This window comes from Falco peregrinus, chromosome 4 (genome assembly GCF_023634155.1).
Source record: "Falco peregrinus isolate bFalPer1 chromosome 4, bFalPer1.pri, whole genome shotgun sequence".
NCBI classification, from domain to species: Eukaryota; Metazoa; Chordata; class Aves; order Falconiformes; family Falconidae; genus Falco; species Falco peregrinus.
In genome coordinates, this window is record NC_073724.1 from 101,855,897 (window position 1) to 101,875,170 (window position 19,274).

At 41.5% G+C, this 19,274-nt stretch overlaps 1 long non-coding RNA gene across 7 annotated transcripts; it reads right to left on the reverse strand.

The window, feature by feature from the left end:
* Positions 1 to 2,193: 2,193 nt before the first annotated feature.
* Positions 2,194 to 19,263, reverse strand: LOC106112645 (uncharacterized). Of its 7 annotated transcripts, none has more exons than XR_008746796.1 (5): positions 19,077 to 19,253; positions 17,026 to 17,141; positions 15,819 to 16,937; positions 9,090 to 10,109; positions 2,194 to 8,016 (listed from the first exon to the last, which is right to left on the reverse strand). It is a non-coding gene; the product is annotated as an uncharacterized LOC106112645 (long non-coding RNA). The 7 variants fall into 7 exon arrangements; XR_008746795.1 differs by lacking the exon at positions 2,194 to 8,016 and adding an exon at positions 18,308 to 18,602 and having other exon boundaries at positions 9,296 to 10,109; positions 19,077 to 19,263; XR_008746793.1 differs by lacking the exon at positions 2,194 to 8,016 and having other exon boundaries at positions 9,296 to 10,109; positions 17,026 to 17,169; positions 19,077 to 19,262.
* Between the last annotated feature and the right edge of the window lie 11 nt (positions 19,264 to 19,274).

Sequence of the window (19,274 nt, forward strand, 5' to 3'; positions counted from 1 at the left end):
TTTTTCTAGGCATTGCAGTGCAATCACTGACAGGCAACGGGGGAAGAAAGCATTCAGGAGGTTCCTGTGCTTCCTCTGCTTTAAACATTGCTTTAGGTTTGAGGAGGAGAATTATAATTACCGTCAGGGATTATCAGGGACTGGCTTTATAGCACAACCAAGCACTGAGAACTCACTTCTGCAGACAGGGACAAATTGGCTCTGACTACTTTGCCCTTACTGCAGTAGCACTGCAGCCAACAGAACTATGCAGGCAAATGTTGAGACATCAGGCAGACCTCTAGTATTAGGTATCCTGCTTTTTTTGATGGGGGACAGGCTTGTGAAGAAACACACGGAAAAACTGAAGGAACATTATCTTGCCAAGCCTCGTGTTATGCTATTTGTATAAATCTTGAACAAGCAGAAGGAATTTGCTTGATCTTTCTGGAATTCATACCTTGTATTCCTGTAATCATCTGATTGTTCCAGCTCTGTATGTGGGAACCTGGTTCTGCTGCCCTGCTGAGGGCTGCTAAGGAGAGCTCCGATACACAGAGCTTGCAGGCTTGTTCCCTTCTTGAGAGTATGTGATTACTGGTTATGTCTTCCAGTGGGGTAATGGTGACAACACTGCAAACCCTGTTCCTCCAAAAAACCAGCAGATTCTCAGTTTAGGTAAACTTTCACAGCACCACCTTATTGCTGGAGCTCTGATAATTGGTATGAACAGAAGATAAGCACATTTGAGTCTTTTATTTCCTCAGTGAAAAATCCCTCTTACAGTTCTTCATTGCAAACCCTCAGAATTTGTGGGCCATCCTTGGCCACAGCTTCCATAATTGTGGAAAACTGTGGAAGTCGCCATAGAAGAATAGATGAAATGCAAAGCCTGGGTACACCAAGCACAGGGAAATGAATAAAAGATCTAAGAACTGCTTAAACATTTACAGACTAACTCAGTCAATTTCTGGAAAGACTATATGCAGTCCAGCTGCTCCAAATACTTGACTCTCAACTGTAAAATTGTGAGGACTGAGTCCTGAGTAAATGTTCTTGAATAACCCTCTCTGTAGACTTGACTGGCACCAAGTTTTTCCTGCATGCAGATTTTGGTCCAGTAGTCCCCATATTTTATTTATAATTTGAGTCATATGCTGCTTTCATAATTTTTTGTCTAGTCATTTTAAACATCTTTGTGTAGTATTCAGACAGCAAGTGAATCTTGTAGATATTATTGTATTTGCAGTTTTTCCCTTGGGTGTAAGCAAAGTCTATATAACACAGTCTATCAGATATTTCAAATTTATTGCATTCCAAAGCTATTAAAAAGTTGAGGCATTAGAGTTGTCTATTAACTTAACAATGAGAATGAAGCTTATTTCTTAGCATTTCTGAAAGGTAAAAATAAATCTGTAAGACACGCAAATGCCACACTTGAAAAATAACTGCATACTGGTAATGTGCTTGAGAAGAGTTGGTCATTTATAAGGATGTTTTACAGCGGAGTCTCTCTTCAGGAATCAAGTAACTTCCATTACTGTAATGATTTAAAATCATGTGTTTTATAAGACCAAGGGCAAATATTAAAAAAACAGAGCCTAAATTAAGACTGAAAGGCTAAGATTCTCAGAACTGCTCTTTGGTGTCTCTTTTTAGGCAATTACATACAAAAACTCTGAAGATGCCTCATATGAGCACTCAGTAAGTGAACTTCAGAAAGTACATACAGAAAATTAGGTCCATTAAGATCTCATCATAGAATCGTTTCGGTTGGAAAAAACCTTTAAGAGCATCAACTCCAACTGTTAACCCAGGACTGCCAAGCCCACCACTAAACCCTGTCCCTAAGCACCACATCTACACGTCTTTTAAATACCCTCGGGGATGGTGACTCAACCACCTCCCTGGGCAACTGTGTTCCAATGATCAACAGTCCTTTCAGGACAGAAATTTTTCCTAATACCCAATCTAAACTTCCCCTGGACAACTTGAGGCTGTTTCATCTTGTCCTATCACTTGTCACTTGGGAGAGGAGACTGACACACACAAACACCACCACCCCCAGCCCCCCCCCCCCCCCCCCCCCCCCCCATGACCTCCTTTCAGGTAGTTTAGAGACTGATAAGGTCTCCCCTCAGCCTCCTCCTCTCCAGGCTGAACACCCCCAGCTCCCTCAGCTGCCCCTCACAGGACTTGTGCCCCAGCCCCTTCCCCAGCCCCGCTGCCCTTCCCTGGACACGCTCCAGCCCCTCGACGTCCCTCCTGCAGCGAGGGGCCCGACACTGAACCCAGGGTTCGAGGTGCGGCCTCACCAGTGCCCGGTACAGGGGGCGGTCACTGCCCTGGCCCTGCTGGCCACACTGTTTCTGACACCAGCCAGGACGCTGCTGGCCCCTTGGCCACCTGGGCACACTGGGGGCTCATGCCCAGCCGGCTGTCAGCCAGCACCCCCAGGCCCTTTCCCACTGGGCAGTTCCCAGCCACTCTTCCCCAAGCCTGCATCCATCGCATAGGGTTGCGGTGACTCCCCAATGTCTTTAACTATTTACTTATGTCCTACATAAGGATAAGGATTTCAGTGCCCGATTTCAAGCTCCTGCTGTTTTAAATTCCTCGCCTCATCTTTCTGTAGTGAGATTACACTTTCACTAATCTATGGCATCTTTTTCATGTGAAGTTAACATACTTGCTTTACATCATTCATACCTCCTTAGCCTTCTGCAAATTATGTCAACCAAGTCCAAATCACTAAATGTTTCCTATTGCACAGAATACACAGAAATCACTAAGGTTTCTTATTTCATAGGATATACAGCTATGATCTTTGCTTTAGAGTATTTGGGTATCACTAGGGTAGTCCTGCCAGGTTATGGAGAACAGACATAAGCTGCCAAGAAGGCTGATAAGCATGGTACTTCTTTATTCATGGTACATTTTTATTCCCATGATTATTCTTAAGCAAACTGAGAAGAAAAGCTGGCACAGGCAACAAGACAGCAGCAAGCTTGTACGCAATATATACCATGAGTCACAGGAACATTAGTTTAATACCAAATTCTGCCTGTAACTTGCCTTCCAGCCTGACCTTCCTAGCAATTTCGTTCAAGAATAGCCCAGAGATAAATTACTTTTGAGTAACACGTTGTAAAATCACTTTTTATTGCATCTTTTGAACAGCATTTAAGCACAGATATCACAGTCTTTACTCCCTTCCCCATTAAACACAGAGCAGTCTGCCTCCTCCCCCCTTATTTGAGATAGGCAGCATGGGCATAAAAGCTCACAGCTACTGCATGTTCAGGGCTGCTCCCTGACCAGGGCTGAATGTGGGTGCTTTGACCCTCACAACTTCAGCCACCTTTGGCAAGCTGCTAATTCAAATCCTACTTCTGTTCACTGGGCAGATATTAGGCAGCAACCTCAAACCTTCTGAGGTAAGCTTCACACAAGTGGCTCCAGTTGCAACTGCTCAGTGGTACAGAACTGCACGAGCTTAACCAGTCTTACTCCAAGGGGGAATATAAACAGCTCAATTAAAGGTCAGTTTTGCCTAGATCATGACAAAACACAAATTCACACTGAGCTGGAGAGGAACTGTTCCTGACATTGCTCTCCTTCTTGAATACATTCACAAATGCAGGCACCCCTTGCTGGTCATAATGCTGGTATTTAGAACACATGTAACCACTGCAAATTAATATCCATTAGGCTGCATTTACAAAAAAGACTATTCCAGCTTCACTGAGGACCAGACTGGGTATCTATTGACACAAAAGAAGGGAAAAGCTAAAATTCCTATCTCATGAGAGACACATGTCCCAGTCCACAAACCCATCATCAGTTTAGACCGACAGCCAAGGATTTCTCTCACACTGCGGAATGCTGTCTCATGCTCTTCTGAGGACATCTGTTCCCAGTCACTACAGCCTAGTTGGTTCCCATCAGTTCCAGCATTTCAATAGTACTAACTGCTGCCACATGGCAATTACTGTTGAGTCTGCAGAAATCCACCCTATCTCTTTTTGCTGACAGTATAAACTATGAGATTGCAAAGTCATGTGAGCTGTTTTCACATCTTGTCTTCCGGGTTTTGTTTTTCCCCTCTGATTTCTTATAATTATTGAAAGGTTCTTACCCTTCTTTGCTTTGTTCCCTTTTCAGGAAGGTGCAATCTAACCAATTCAGTCATTTCTGATTTCATCTCCATTCTGCTCCCAGTATGGAGCTATCTCATCAGCTCCACACTCCACCCCAGCCTTGCCTTTCATCTTAGTCATGCTTTGGTGTGGCTGATGACTGGAGCAAGAAATACTAATGTATGGAACCCTCAAGCTCTTAATCACTAAGCATTTAGAGCAGAAATTCTAGAACTTTGCCTTTAATAATAACACCCAATGACCTTGCACTGGGTATTAGGACATTTCAACTTGTTCTTACCCTTCAACTTAAAGCTCATGTAGTTCCTCTTGTGTAACAATCTGATCCTCTTCCACTTTTCTTACCAAATTTGTCATCCTCAAACCAAGAGATTCCTCAAAGCCATATGTGTGTAAACAGACTAAAAGAATGTAGAATTACAGAGCAAGACCCTGTATCTTTGTACCTGCTGTGGCCCCTGTGCCATAACCCCTTTGCCAGTTACCTTTGGCACCAAGGGCTCTGCACTGTAGCACACACATCTTCTGGGGTACCAGAAGGCGTTAATGTATCATCATCTTCTGTCCCCCCTTCCTGATGTGAACATTCTCAGCTGTGGAGGGTTAGAGCTACTGCAGAGCCAGCTGAATGGTTGACTTACTCCGTCCTGCTGATGGTGTGCCACGTCCATACAGCAACAGTCCCCTTCGTGCAAAGAGCTCAGTACAAATGCTCAAGCCTCAAGCTCTTTCTTCAATTAAGCTTTTCATAATTAAGCATTTTTTTTTTTGACAGGCCTTTTGAAATTTCTTTTCTCTATTTGTGTGACCATTGTTCTCAGTGTTTGCTAGGTGGCAATGTACCTTTAGGAAAGGAATATTTATGATATCCTGGCTGTCTGGAATACTGCTTTTTCATTCTTCTTTAACCCTTTTGCCAGATTTAGGTCAGCCCATTCTTTAACTGATGACAAATCAAAAACAATTCAGATTTTAAATATCTGAAAGTCATTAGAAGTCCTTGGGAAAAACAAAAACTCTGCTGAAGCTTAAATTGTGTACACAAAAGCTAGCAGCACCTTTGGGAAGTAAAAATCTCCACAGTACAAATGCAACTAATGTGATCACAAAATACCAGGCCATTTTAACATGTATCTGTAAATAAAAGATGATCTGTGTCACAGACTTGATTAAGAGGGTTGGGGGACTCAGACTCAGAGGAGAGTAATGTCAACAACAGGAAAAGACTGCTTTTTGTTGGGGTTTTGTTTGTTTATTTTTGAACAGGCCTTTTATTGAGCTCTTTCTGACATGAAAACCTTGGTCCAGAAGCCTTTCACAAACCTTCAGCAGAAATCCTGTGGATGCAGAACTCACAGGATTGCATCTGGAACGCAGCATACAGTGGCAAGTGCTCATATATGCACATAAACAAAAGCATCTACTTCTCTAGCAGTAATTCAGAGATTTGTAGGCAGAGTTGCAGTGCTAGGTTATAAAGGCATACTGGAAGTCACACAAAAATCTAAAAAGAGGACACTCTTTCCCCTCAACTGAGGCTTTGGACTGAGGTTATAGCCTTCATTTCAGTTTGGACAACATGTAAAAGATACAGAGAAAGACAAAACAGAATTCCTCTTCATCCTTCTCTCATCATCATAACACTCTTGATCACAACATTATTAAGACATTTTTCAGGCTGCTAATTCAATGCCCACTGGCAGTTCTGCTCTTTTCCCTTCAAGTACAATTTAATGTTATCTCATCTGAAATTCAAGTCTGGTAAATATAATAAATTTGATTGTAACTTAGATTCCCTAGTTATTAAATTAGGTTTTTTTTCAGAGAGTGCTGAATCTAAAGGAGAAAAAGCTGCAGATTATACCTGACAGCTTTAATGCTCTTATAACTATATTAATAAAAGATGTTCTGATTCATCATAGATAATGTCTTGCAAAAAAAAAATTGGGTGAGCTGAGAAAATAATGCTAACAGCTTTGCAAAACTACTTACAATTTTAAATAATTTGGGTGGCAGGGAAAATGTGGCTGACTGAAGACTACAAAGTGTTCCAAATTACATTTAACTTTCTCTTGCCAAATCTCTGTTTTTGTGTAAAACAATAGAAGTAATTTCTACTTCCATAACTGCCAAGTATAGAGAAACCAGGCAAGATACCTTTTGTGAGTAAACATCTTACCATTTTTCTGATTTGCTAGAATGAAAGATGTGGCTTACAGGAAGCCCTTACTTGGTATTCATAAACTGAACACATAATATTATTATCTATATTACAACAGGGTTGTGTATTGTACAGTATCAATATTGTAACTCCAGGATTCATAGAAGGCGGCAGGGCAGATGACTTTAATGACACATTAAAGGACTTGGAGAAACCAGTGGAAATGTAAAGTACAAATAATGGAATTCTTGCTATCTGGCCCAGAACTCAATCACCTGAACAAAGCTGCATCGCTTTTAGAATTACTTACAATACATCTAGTATGAGCAACTTTTTATTTATGCCATTTAGATAGAAAGCTTAAAATAAATAAAAAAACCTCACAACTGTATCTAGCAACAAAAAACCCCAATTAATATTATAATAACCTTACTTCTATAGAAGAAATTAAACTAAGGGCTAGACTCTATAATCCAGAATTTTCCCATCCCATTTTCATAGAAGAAGAAATCTTTGAAGATCCATTTTGTATCATTTGTACATCTATGTACAGACTTCATAGAATCACAGAAATTTAGAGCTGGAGGGATCTCAAGAGATCAGTTCTCAAACTACAGCAGTGGTGCAGAATGAAGTATGTAAAGAACAGCCCCAAGAGATAGTTACTTAATTTGTCCAGAAAAAATTTTCCCATGAATTCTGCAGACCTCTACATAGCTTGTTCCACTCTTTCCCTATATTTGTAACACAAAAGATTTTTCTAATCTGGAAATTAAGATGATTCTCCTTGTTTTTCTCTAAATGGCTGCTGAAGAACAACTGATCACTATTATTCTTAGAAAAGTCTTTTCCATACTGGGAGAGGTCAGCCCTTACTCTATTTTTCACTGTCTAGACTAAAATAAATTGCAGTTTTTCCTCTGGTCTTACACTGTTGCACTTTGCTTAAGTCACTTCTATGTATTTATATTATTTAAAGCTTCATGTCTCAAACTGGATACAGTAAACCAGTTCAGGCATCTGGAAAGCATGTCCTCTAGGCTTCCCTTCCTACAAAAGCCTGAACCAGATGGTCTTTCAAGGTACCTTCCAACCTGATCTATCATTTGTAGTGGAGTATTCTATCTTTCTATCTCTGACAGTAGGTATCATACATGGGAACTGTCTTTAGGTCACATGATCACATTTATGGATCTCATTTCATTTGTAAGTTTCTTCAGATCTATGTAGTTATCTTTACAGTCTTGCTGTCCCATCAGGGGGGCTGTCTGTCTTGCTTTTGTGCAATTGATGCCTCCTTTATCAGCATTAAGAACCTGTATTTATTGCACTTGTTGATTTTAAGCCATGTCTGCAACTTGGGAGGATCATTTCACTATTATGATTCCTTTTTCCAGTGTATTTCCAACTTCTTCCAGCTTGACATAAATTTTGAAATTTATAAGCCTATAGTCTAGTCACTCCCCCTATCACACTGAAGAGAACTGTCCCCGAATTCCTAAAGCCTACATGAAATGCCATCTCAAATTGACTGTAAGCCACCAATAACCACTTTTCCAATGCAGTATTTTTTGATCAGTTGCCTTCATCCATCCTTACCTTCTAGTGATTTCATCTAGGCTATACTTCTTTAGTTAGTTACAAAAAACAACAGGGAACAGAGTCAGAAGCCTTACCAAAATCTATGTGAAGTAATTTTCCCTGCTTCTTCTGTATCTATTAGGTAAGACAGAAAAGAAGAAAATTAGTTTGGTTTGACATGTTAGGTTCTTGAGAGAGGCATGTCAGCAAGCTTTTATCACTTTAACATGTTCTAGGCCTTTAGAAACTGCTTATTTAATAATCTGTTCTAGAATCCAGGGGTGGAAGTTAGTTAGGCTACCTGGCTACCTTGAGTTCTCTGCTCTTCTAAAAGCTATTATGTTTTCCTTTTTCAGTCCTCTACCATCTCCTCTGTCCTCCATGAGTTTTCAAAGACAGCCGAAATTCCTGGAAACGATTCAGTGCGTACTTGGGCTAGTTTCTGAATTACTTCAGAAGGTAGATGCAGGAAATGTGAATCTATCTCTCTTACCCAAGTATCTTATCTTTCTTAAAAGTTATTCTGTTACGTATCCATACAGCAGTAACCTTTCTTCTGAGTTTTGAAGACTATCTGATGTTTGAGAAATGTTAGAAACTTTGGCTTGTCTACATGATACCCATAATATTTATTGCATGTGGGCATCCAAATTAGCCAGGTATGTGGCATGCTGGCTAATGAACAAGTTTACAGCTTTGAAAAAAGTAAGTTATCAAAGGAAATTGTAACTAATTAAAATGTTTAACATAATCCTTAAGAGGCAATTGCAACCTAGTAATTTTTTTTAATGCTACTATGTAATGATCTGGGGTTTTGCTGGGGTTTTGGGTCAAAACATCAATCAGAACATGATTAAGGATGTCACAGTTTTTGCAGAAGGGAGAGAATAACTTTATGGAATCCAACACCACTTCTGCAGGACATTCACCGTTTGTTCTGGCTAACCTATTTCTAAGGCTGGGGTACAAAGATGATGAATAAGGTGGGTTAAGTTTTAGGCTATCAAGTATATGTAGAAGCAAAAAAGCCAAGTTCCAGACTGAAGTCCAGGATAGTTTTGCTAGTGACTTCAAGCAGATCATAATCTTAGAGATGGTCTCAGAGTCTTAGGGAATATAAGGGACTTTTAACTTGTGTCATTTAGATACAAAGGAACTAGAATAAGGTGCACTAAATAAAGCATAAAGTTAATGCTAGTGGTTCTCACCATGCTTTAGCCATTGTTTCCTTATGTGTTCTTGCCATCGTCTGTCCTGTCTCTTCAGAATGCAAATTACAACAAATTAGAATCAGTGGAGCTATGGCTAGGAAAATTTAACTATTACATGTAAGGTGGATGTAAGACAGTGGACAAGCAGTAGCATAAGACAGACACAGACATCCTTGGATTTAAAATCACGTGGACCCCAAAAGTTTAGTAATGCAGAGATTTTATTTCTTCTCCTTATTTGCAATAATCACCTGGAAACCATCCAAGCAATGCAGTGTTTGCAGAAAATACATTACAAATAACTTTTGCCCTCAGGGATTATTTCCAGCTCTGTCACTGCCTTGCTTTAAGATCTTAGACAAGTCATTACAGTCTACTGCGCTTCACGGTACCAAAAGAAGGCAATCAACCTCTAGTGACCCTCCACAGATGCTGTAATACTTAGTTCTTGCTGAGGTACTCTAACCCTTCAGAGCACTGCAGTCCCCTGTTGCTCTTGCTGCAGGGACTCTGGTACCACCCCAGCTACTAGTGGTAGTTGAGTTTCTGGCAATCAGCAAGTAAACCTAGTTGCTAAATGCATACAATATGACTTATAATAAAACAGAGAATATATAAAAAGAGAATAAGGAGTAGAGTGGACTACAAGGAGGGTAAGAAAACAGACGCAGTTTGCATGGGCATTAAGTCATTTAGACCCTACTTAGTCTGTAGCAACAACTGCTAACCCACAATTTATTCAATATAATAATGCAATATTCATTCCTCAAACTTGCCTTCTACTTTGTCCATCCAGATCTGGTAAGAGTAGTGGGCTCTTTTGGGTACCAGGATGTTACCAGGTGTAACAGACAGCTGTCATGGGTAGATTTGGAGTAAGATCAAACCACAGACAGTCCTGCTGGTCCTCAATCCTCCACTGCTGCACAGCTTCCTAGAGCTTCTCAGGGATTATGGAGTGGGACGCTCCAGACTGACCTCAGGTCCTCTGAGTCAAAATGGTGGTCTCTCTTGTTGCTGTAGAGAACAAGAAACAACTTGCTTTCATCAGTCACCTTCTCCCTACTCATAGAGCCCCACCCAGTCACGCTTAGGGGCAGCCTATAATGGGAAGCCTAGCACTCCTAAGTGTCTTCAACTACCACAGGCAAGCAGGCAGGTAGCCTCTGGACCACTGGACCATCCACCTTGCTGAGCTCTCTCTGAGCAGTCTCTGCAGCAGATGATAGGAGTGATGCCTGAACTGACAGAGGATATGCATATTTTTCATGCAAGTCAAGACACAAAAGAGATGTAAATTCCAACGTTCCCAAATACAAATGTTCTTAAGCCTAGTAGCAAGTGATGCACAACACAATCGCTCACCACCTGCTAACTGATGCCCAGCCAGTCCCAGAGCAGTGATCAACAGACACCGTCCAACTCCCCCCATCTTATATACTGAGCATGATGTCCTATGGTATGGAATACGCCTTTGGCTAGTTCAGGTCAACTGTCCTGGCTGTGTGCCCTCCCAGTTTCTTGTGCTCCTCCTGGAGCTGGCAAGGCCTGAGAAACTGAAAAGTCCTTAACTTAGTATAAATATTACCTACCAACAACTAAAAACATCAGCGTGCTATCAACATTGATCTCACACCAAATCCAAAACACAGCCCTGCACCAGCTACTAAGAAGAAAATTAACTCTGTCCCAGCTGAAACCAGAACACTTAGGTAGGGAGGGTACTACAACTTCTCTCATGCAACAGCAGTAAGTGATTCTTCCCTCAGCTGCACCTTGAAGTAACACATCCTTGCTTCTACCTGTCATCAGCGTGGCACCTCATAATCAAACTGTGTCCGGCTATCTCCTGTGTTGCCAACTCTGACAGTACGTGTCCAGCAAGTTTGGTATCCAGATCTGCAAGAGTTCCTTTTCAAGAATCTCTGCAGCAACCATAAGTAGCCCACAGTGCAGATACTTACAGCTGAACTAAAATAATCTTGGTTCCCCTTACAGCCAAAAAGACTGACATGGGTGTTTCTTTGGTTGAGATTCATCTGAGCTGCTTTAAACATTCATCTTCAGACGAGACGAATGATGACACAGAGATGCATACTTCTCCCCATTGACTATAACGACAGCGATCAGCGATAAATTCCGGTGTGGACACCTATATGTAAGCATTTCAGTTGGATAAATCTTAAATATGTCTTATATATCCTTGTCGTTCCGCACAAACCTCTGTTACATGTGGTTTATTTTCCCTAGTCCCCTTTCCTCAGAAACTAAGTTGTAGCTGATTTGCTGTGGATCCTGACTAATACTTTAAGGGTACATCTTTTGTGCTACATAAAAGAATGAGCTCAGGGAGCAGAACCAGCACCATACAGGTGTCCTGGCTGTGCTCTGGGCTGCTCCAACTAAATCTATTACAGACTAGATCCAGGGAGGCTATACCTAACTGCAGGAACATGAGACCCATAAACACTGTGAATGCCATGTGAACAGGGGAATCCCTAAGCTTTGTGAACAGAGCCAGTCTGTGTATCTTGACTTTTTTCTTTTGACACAGCATACGCCTCCTTGGGTACATGCAATTCAGATATTGCAGAGTACCAACTCCCTCAAGTTCTCTCAAGATCCTTCCCTTTTCTAGAAGGCGGCCCTGTAATGGACTGGAAATCCTCTTTGGGTACACTCAGCCAACAGATCCTGCCTGAATGGTGCCAAGTGGGGACCATTCCCTGAAGAGTAGCTTTGTCCACAGTTTTTTTCAGGGATTTTTATTAGTGCCATTATTACTATGCCTTTGTGAGTGGCTCCAGCAGTTGCTTTTGATGTAGCTACAGACCGAGGAAACCCTCACTAGAGAATATACCAAGACTGACCAAGACTGCCCGCAATATTTACACAAAGAGTATAGCTATTTTTCAATTCTGTAAGAGCCAGATGCACACATCTATCTATGGAAACCAACTCTGCTGACCACAATGACCTTTGTATTAGGACTTTCAACTTTTTTATGAAAGGATCACAGACCCTTTTCTAGTGAAGTTATGTGTCTACCACACACTCACGCTATTAGCTTAGATTAGACCCTATACTAATTTTAGTTACTAAACAACTAAACACACATATTTGGAAAATAATCATGCCTTGCCCTGCTTATACAAGAATAGGTGCAATCAAAGATCATAAATAGTATTCTGAGCAAAAGAAGTAAACACTACTTAAAATAATGGAATAAATTACCGAAAACAGTAATTTAGAGTTTCATAATTCCTTTCTTTTTCAAAGAAGTAATTATATACACTTCACCATCTTCAGCAGTATTAAAGGTGTTATAATTTAAGATAACTTTCATTAATAAACCACAGTAGTACTACAAAGTGTTATTAATAGCAGCTTCAGACAGTGGTCTGGGAAAAGAAACAAGAAAGAAGGTATACGATGGTTATTCTACTTCAACATTTCAAACAACCATATATTTTAAAAATATTTTACAAGTGAAAATAGTGATAATTCTATAATGGTTTCTTTAGTAATACTGTGAAGTAATGTCTTTGCCATCTTTATTGTATTTTTTGAACTACATAACAATAATTATTTAAAATTATATCAGTCACATTGCATTTAAAAATATAGAGTCTGAGTCCCTAATAAATCCTTCTGGTTTTTCAAGTAACACAGATAAAATTAACTTTGCTAATCTTGACTTGTTTTATTGTACCCTTATGTACAACTTCTATCCCTCTCTCTTTTTAAAGTACAGAATCTATACAATGAAAAGTGTTAGGCAACCTTAACTATAGTTATTGCTGTCAACTCTTCCCATAAAACTTAGGGTGAAATACTGGTATAATTAAAATTGATGACAATGCTCACAATGATTTCAGAGAATGAAAGAAAAGAGAAGAAATGCTCTCTGAAATACAGTAAGGTACCCACAATAAAATTTTGCATTTAAATGGGAAGCACTAGTAATAAGATTTCAGGAAATCAATCCTACAATTAATATATTATAGGCAAAGGACATATATAATTATGTATCTATCTATATGTATGTATGTAAAGATACAACTAAAAAGTCTAAATAATAGGATTTCACTAAGAGATGGGTCTATCTTTTTAACTGGTGCTCACAACAGTACAGAAGAATGTTTGGAAGAACTAAAATGAAGTATAACTTATTCAGCTGGAACCATAAGGAAAATATTAACCACTAAAGCACATAGTATAATTCCATTACTTAAAATATTTTCAGGGGACCTCTGTTATTGTTGCAAAAGTGCCATGGTATCTTATTATTGAAAGATAAAACAGCAGTTGAACAACAGTTCTCATCCAATAGCAAGAAACTCCCCAGTCTTCAAAGATTTATGTATGCAGTTAATTTTATGCAGTAGGAGTAGCCTTGCTTCAGACCACAGAACTTTTCAAAATGCTTAAATTCAGGCATAATATATGTAACTCATCACAGAATTGAGACCTACAGCTTGGCCTCGAGAGCCCTCACAAATATACGTCTCAAATTAAAAAAAACACGCATGTTCCTTCACAAAAGAGTATCAGTTTTGACCTGCATGTTTTTATTCACATAAAAGCAGTATTTCAATAGTCTGTGTGCCATTTCTTTTATGAATCGAATATCACAAAAAGGTCACTGGCAACTTAAGAAATTGTACTTTAAATTCTTTCCAGTTACATTACTAGTATCTTCAATTCTCACATTTTTTTAAAACCGTAAATTTTGCTTTCAACTGTATGCTCTGATTTTTCAACTTGACTTAAAAAAGTAATTCTCTGAGGTTTGAGGGAACTGGTTATCTATGCCAGTAAGGTGTTTTTCAGCTAACTACATAGTAACAGCATAAGAAGACAGTTACTGTGTTAGGAAGGTCAATATAAATTAATGCTATAAGAGGTATCTGGGGACATGTATCTTAGATAAATTTTAATTCTTTTCCTTTTAAATGGACTTTATCATGATAAGCTTTCAAGTAACTTTAGCAAGCTGAAACTATTTGAAGCTAAGCTATATTTATGGCCTAACTCCTAAATGCAAAGATTGCTGTGAACCCTTATTTATGAGCTGAACAGTGCTATCTAGCCACAAAATGTTCATATTTATTTTCAGTCTTACTAGTGAATGAATGTTGACTGCCTGCTGATCAGTTCCATTTCCATCAACTCTAAAGCCTATAAAATAACAGAACCTTCTGTAAACTAACAGCACATTGTCATCTTAAGGCTGCTTCATCAGAGGAAGGTATTTCAGCTTCCTTGAGACTTCTCTCTCATCTGTTTGTATTTTTTTCTTGTGGAGGAGGGATGGGTAGAAATTACGGAAACATTCAAGGTCAGATTGGACGGGGCTCTGAGCAACCTGATCTAGTTGAAGATGTCCCTGCTCATCAAAGGGGGGTGGACTAGATGACCTTTAAAAGTCTCTTCCAACCCAAAATATTCTATGATTCTATGAATAATAGCCTTTCTAGCATACAAAGCTGCTTTGGAAATTCCTGAAGTCAACTCCCAACCTTCACCATAAACAACCTTGGTACCGAAACTTTGAGACTCTGGATAAAGATCAAGGTATCAGCCAGGCAACTTTAATGACTGTCCAGTTTTATCCAATCACCCTGTAGTTTTCAAAGTGTGCTAAGATTATTTCATTTTATCATTTGTAACAAAACTTGTCTTCCTTGTGCTTATATCCTTATCTGCTTCAGAGCATTTTCCTTGTAATCATAGGCAGACAGATTGTTCTCATGTTTGCGAAGTAAAATACAAATTATATTCTTAGGACGACCAATGTAATTTTGAAGGGTCTAAAGAAGGTCTGGCTTTGCGAGACCTTCCACTTCAGTCTTCCATCTGACATCAGGCAGAATTTAATCTATGGTCCAGGTCTTTAACCTACAAAACCAAGCAGTGATATCTTCTGTCTTTCAATTAGCTTGTCTGTCCAGCTCCTCTAGGAAAGTATCCAAAATATTGTTAGGACAGTGCCTAGCCTACAAAACCTTACGTTTGATTGGAGCTTACTGTCAAATGTACATAAAGTAAATAAGTCAGACCATCCCCATGCTATTTCTTGTTAAATGGCGTCATGTATATAAAAAGTGGCTTGCCAGCCTGTCCTGGTTTTGCCTGGGATAGAACTATATGTTCTGTCATAGCGCAGTACAGCACTGTGTTTTGGATTTAGTATGACAATAATGTTGATAACACAGAGATGTTTTAGTTGTCGCTAAGTAGTGCTTACTCTAAATCAAGGACTTTTCAGTTTCCCATGCTCTGCCAGTGAGCAGGTGCACAAGAAGCCAGGAGGGAGCACAGCCAGCACAGCTGACCCGAACTAGCCAGAGGGATATTCCATACCACAGACCGTCATGCTCACTGTATAAACTGGGGGGAGTTGGCTGGGGGCCACCGATGACTGCTCTGAGATGGTTGGGCATCGGTCAATGGGTGGTCTGCATATGTACCGTATACCACTTTGTGTTTTTCCCTTAGATTTTATATCTCTCTCTCCTCCTCCTCCTCTATTATTATTTTTTCTCCTTGATTTAAATTATTGAACTGTTCTTATCTCAAGTCACAGGTTTTACCTTTTATTGATTCTACCCCCCATTCCACCGGGTGTTGGGGGTGGAGGGCAGGGGGAGTGGGGCGAGTGGCTACATGGTATGTAGTTGCTGGCTAGGGTTAAACCACAACACAGCCCCCCCCTCAACTCACAAATGGCTGAGTATTGCCTTCCCAGTCCAGTATACACAGCATTTGGAGTCCCTGAAGACAGACAAGCATGATGGGTGGCCCTCAGATTGGATGACTGAATGCATCCATCAACTCTTATTCTAGCTGAAATAGTGAGAAAGAGTTTGGACTGAATCTAACAGGAGTCAATTTAAGCTGTTACAAAAGTAAATGAATGCTGGCACTAAGCCTAATGCTCTTGAGGGGATTGGAGTTCTAGCAGAAAGTGAATCCCTGTTGCAACTTGGCCTAGCACTCTTAAAAGACACTGAAAGTGGACCTTCAGGCATGTGGAGCTGTATGTTTTTGGAGCTTGGTATTTTTAATTTTTGCTTTTGACTTTGTAACAAACCTTGGAAGAACTAAAGGTTCTGCCAAACATAATTTCCTAAAAATCACAGGAGTCACAAGAGTTTTGTTTCATGGTCATGTGGTTTTGTCTTTTGACGTGACTTCACAGTAAGCGTAATGTTAAGCACATTATGCTTAACGAGAAATGACTGCATTTAAGTATTGTTATATAACAATTCAGTGGAGCACTGAATCTTACAGGAAAAATAAGATTCTTAAACATTTAAGAAAACATTTTATTAGCCTGTTCATTTGCTTGAAGGGCAAACTGAGCTGGATGGGAAAGGGAGCCTCTGAACTAACATTTTAGTACCACAGGGCATAGCAGTTGATTACTTTTGTCACCACGTAGCTCAGTTTTTCTGACGAAGCTCCTGTTATATTTACCAGACTATCAGTGTCATTTCTATAGATTGCGGTGATCTTTGCCTTCTGTCATAACCTACCCTGCAGTGATGCTGTATCAGGTGAAACAGGACTGTGTCTCAACAGCCAAGAATTTTCTAGCTACTTAGGCATACGTTCTAGCACCCACAAATATACCAGCCTAGTTACGGCAACACAGGTTTGAGCCACGTCAGCGCAGCAGTAGCTTTGCACTCCTGCATGCTGCATACACGGGGTGAATTTACTGCAGGGAGAGAAGGGGTGGCTAAGGACACTTCTTCATCAGCATTGCGTGCTTGCAGTCATTTGAGAATAGTTCTCCATTCACATTGCAGTTGTATCTGTTCCAGTCGGGAATGTCATCTGAGGAAAGACAAATGACCTACTTACTTGTTCTTACTCAAAGAAAAACTGAAAATGCCTGGCAGGGTGCTGAACTAAACCTGCTTACCTGTGTTGTGGTCGTGTGTTCAACATCAAGGGATCTGGCATTCAGAATTCAAATCTCAGCCATCCTCTACAATGTTTCTGGGATGTTGCCAGCATTCATGAAGTGCTTGTTATTGGCTGACACAGAAAGGGAAGTACTCTTAATCTGCTTGTGCAAATATTACATGTCAAACTATAAGACGTGGATGGAAAATATTTTGTCTGTCTAGAGGGAAGCAGAAATAAGGGACAGGAATTTGCTGCAAGTTTTACATCTCTGCAGAAGAAGTGGGATTTTGCACTGTGTGCTTGTGTATAACAACAGAGGGATTTTGCTGCTATGTTTTACTGTAGCTGGCGATTAGAAAGGATTTGCCTGTATGAGTTACTTTCTAGGTCTCTGGGGATAGGAAAAAGATTTTGCAATGTACATTAGTCTGCAGAGATGGAAACCACTCACGCTGCATGTTGCACTCTTGGGTGATTTTGCAATAAGCAGTCATTTGTGTTCCCCAGAGAAGGTGTTTCTGAAGGGTTTGTATCCTGCTAAGGGTTCAGGTGGCATTCCTGAAGATGTCCCAAGCACTTCACAGAATGACACTCAGTGAACATCACAAGCTAATGGAAGACGGGATAAATTCTGAGATGGCATTAGTTAGATGACTGAAATTACCATCTATGAAACTGAATTAATGACTCTGAATTCAGGTCAGGGAAGGAGACTGAACTAAAATTACTTCAGTGGCACTGATGGATGATCACCATTTGTCAGGGGACAGAGGGCAAAAAAAGCATTTCCAGATGTTTCAGAGCCTGTACCACTGCATTTGTAATGTTGACAACACAGTATTGGCTGTTGTATCAGGAAGAGGTGAAAGATAACAGTTTGCTAAAATGGACCAAGTACTTTCTGAAGGCCTTTAACCAAAGACCAAAGTAATGAGAAAGTGCATGCAGCAGTTCCCTCCCCAGTCTTGTCCCGCATTCACATGGAGCCACTAAGTGAACTACTCTGAAAACGCAGATGCTGCCACTGCCAACACAAAATGACATTTAACTTCCTCTCTGATTTACTCCCTGTGATCATTAATTCCCAGATGGCCCAACGTTTGATCAGGATCAACTAATGTTTGAGTATGGTCAACTCAATCTAATTAAGGCCTAGAAAGCTTTGTTAAAATGGACAGAAAAGCACACAGTGAATGGCTCTTTAACACAAGTTAACACTTTCACAGTGAATAGCTGACTTTAACACAAGTTAACACTGCTGGTTAAGTCAATCTGCAATGCTTTTCAGTTACCACCTCTGTCATGACGGTTTCTGTAAACAGTATCTTCCGTCATCTGTATTTCAAGACAAACTCTACTCTGCCCTTGGAAAGGATGTTCTAAACTTCTTCATGCTTTTGTTGTTTCTCATCTGGAACATATGCAGAGCGACGCATCCATACGGGACATCTCCAGTGCTTAGCGAGCCCTAATGGCACAGCACAGGGCAGGGGTCAGCCCCGCTAGGGCAAGCTCACAGCCCTGCCTTGCCCAGCACAAACCCAGTTCGTCACCTGTCGCTCTTTATGTACTCGGCAGTGGCCCAGCGCTCTGGAAGGAGAGTCACATCAGTGAATAACGTCAAGCTGAGCTCTGTGACAAACACAGGGTGCTGGCAAGAGCTGCCGGAGCACCGCGGCGAGGCCTTCGGTGCTCCCTTCCCTGGCACACACAAAACGCCTGTCGCCGGCCACCGCCTGCCCTCTCCGCCAGGAACGCACCGCCCCGAGCCCGGCCCCGGCCAGGCCCTGTCCCCTGCCCGGGCCGGGGAGGCAGGGGCAGCTGCAGCTCCCAGGGGCCCGGCCCGGCCGCGCAGGGCCTCTGCCCGCCGAGCAGCCCCTCCATTTAAGCTGTTGCCTGCGAAACGCTCGAAGCCGGGGCCCTGCCGTCTCCCCTCACCCCTGAGGGGGCCTACCCGGCCCGGGGTGAGGGGGGTCGGGAGGCCGGGCGCTCCTCCAAGCCGGGAAGGCGGCCCTGCGGCTCCGGTCGCTGCTGTGAAACCCTGCGCACCTCTGCCTGCGTTACCTCTCCGCCAGCTCCGTCCCCTTTGGTTTGCGGGTAGCTTCCCTCCCGCTCGCGGAGCGGGGCCTGCGTGCTCCGCTCTCGTAGGGGACAGCACGATCCCGCCGAGACCGGGCTACCGCCACCCCGCCGGGCGGGCAGCGAGCGGCCCCACGGCCCCGGGCCCGGCGCTGCGCATGCGCCCCGCGGCCGGCGGAGCAG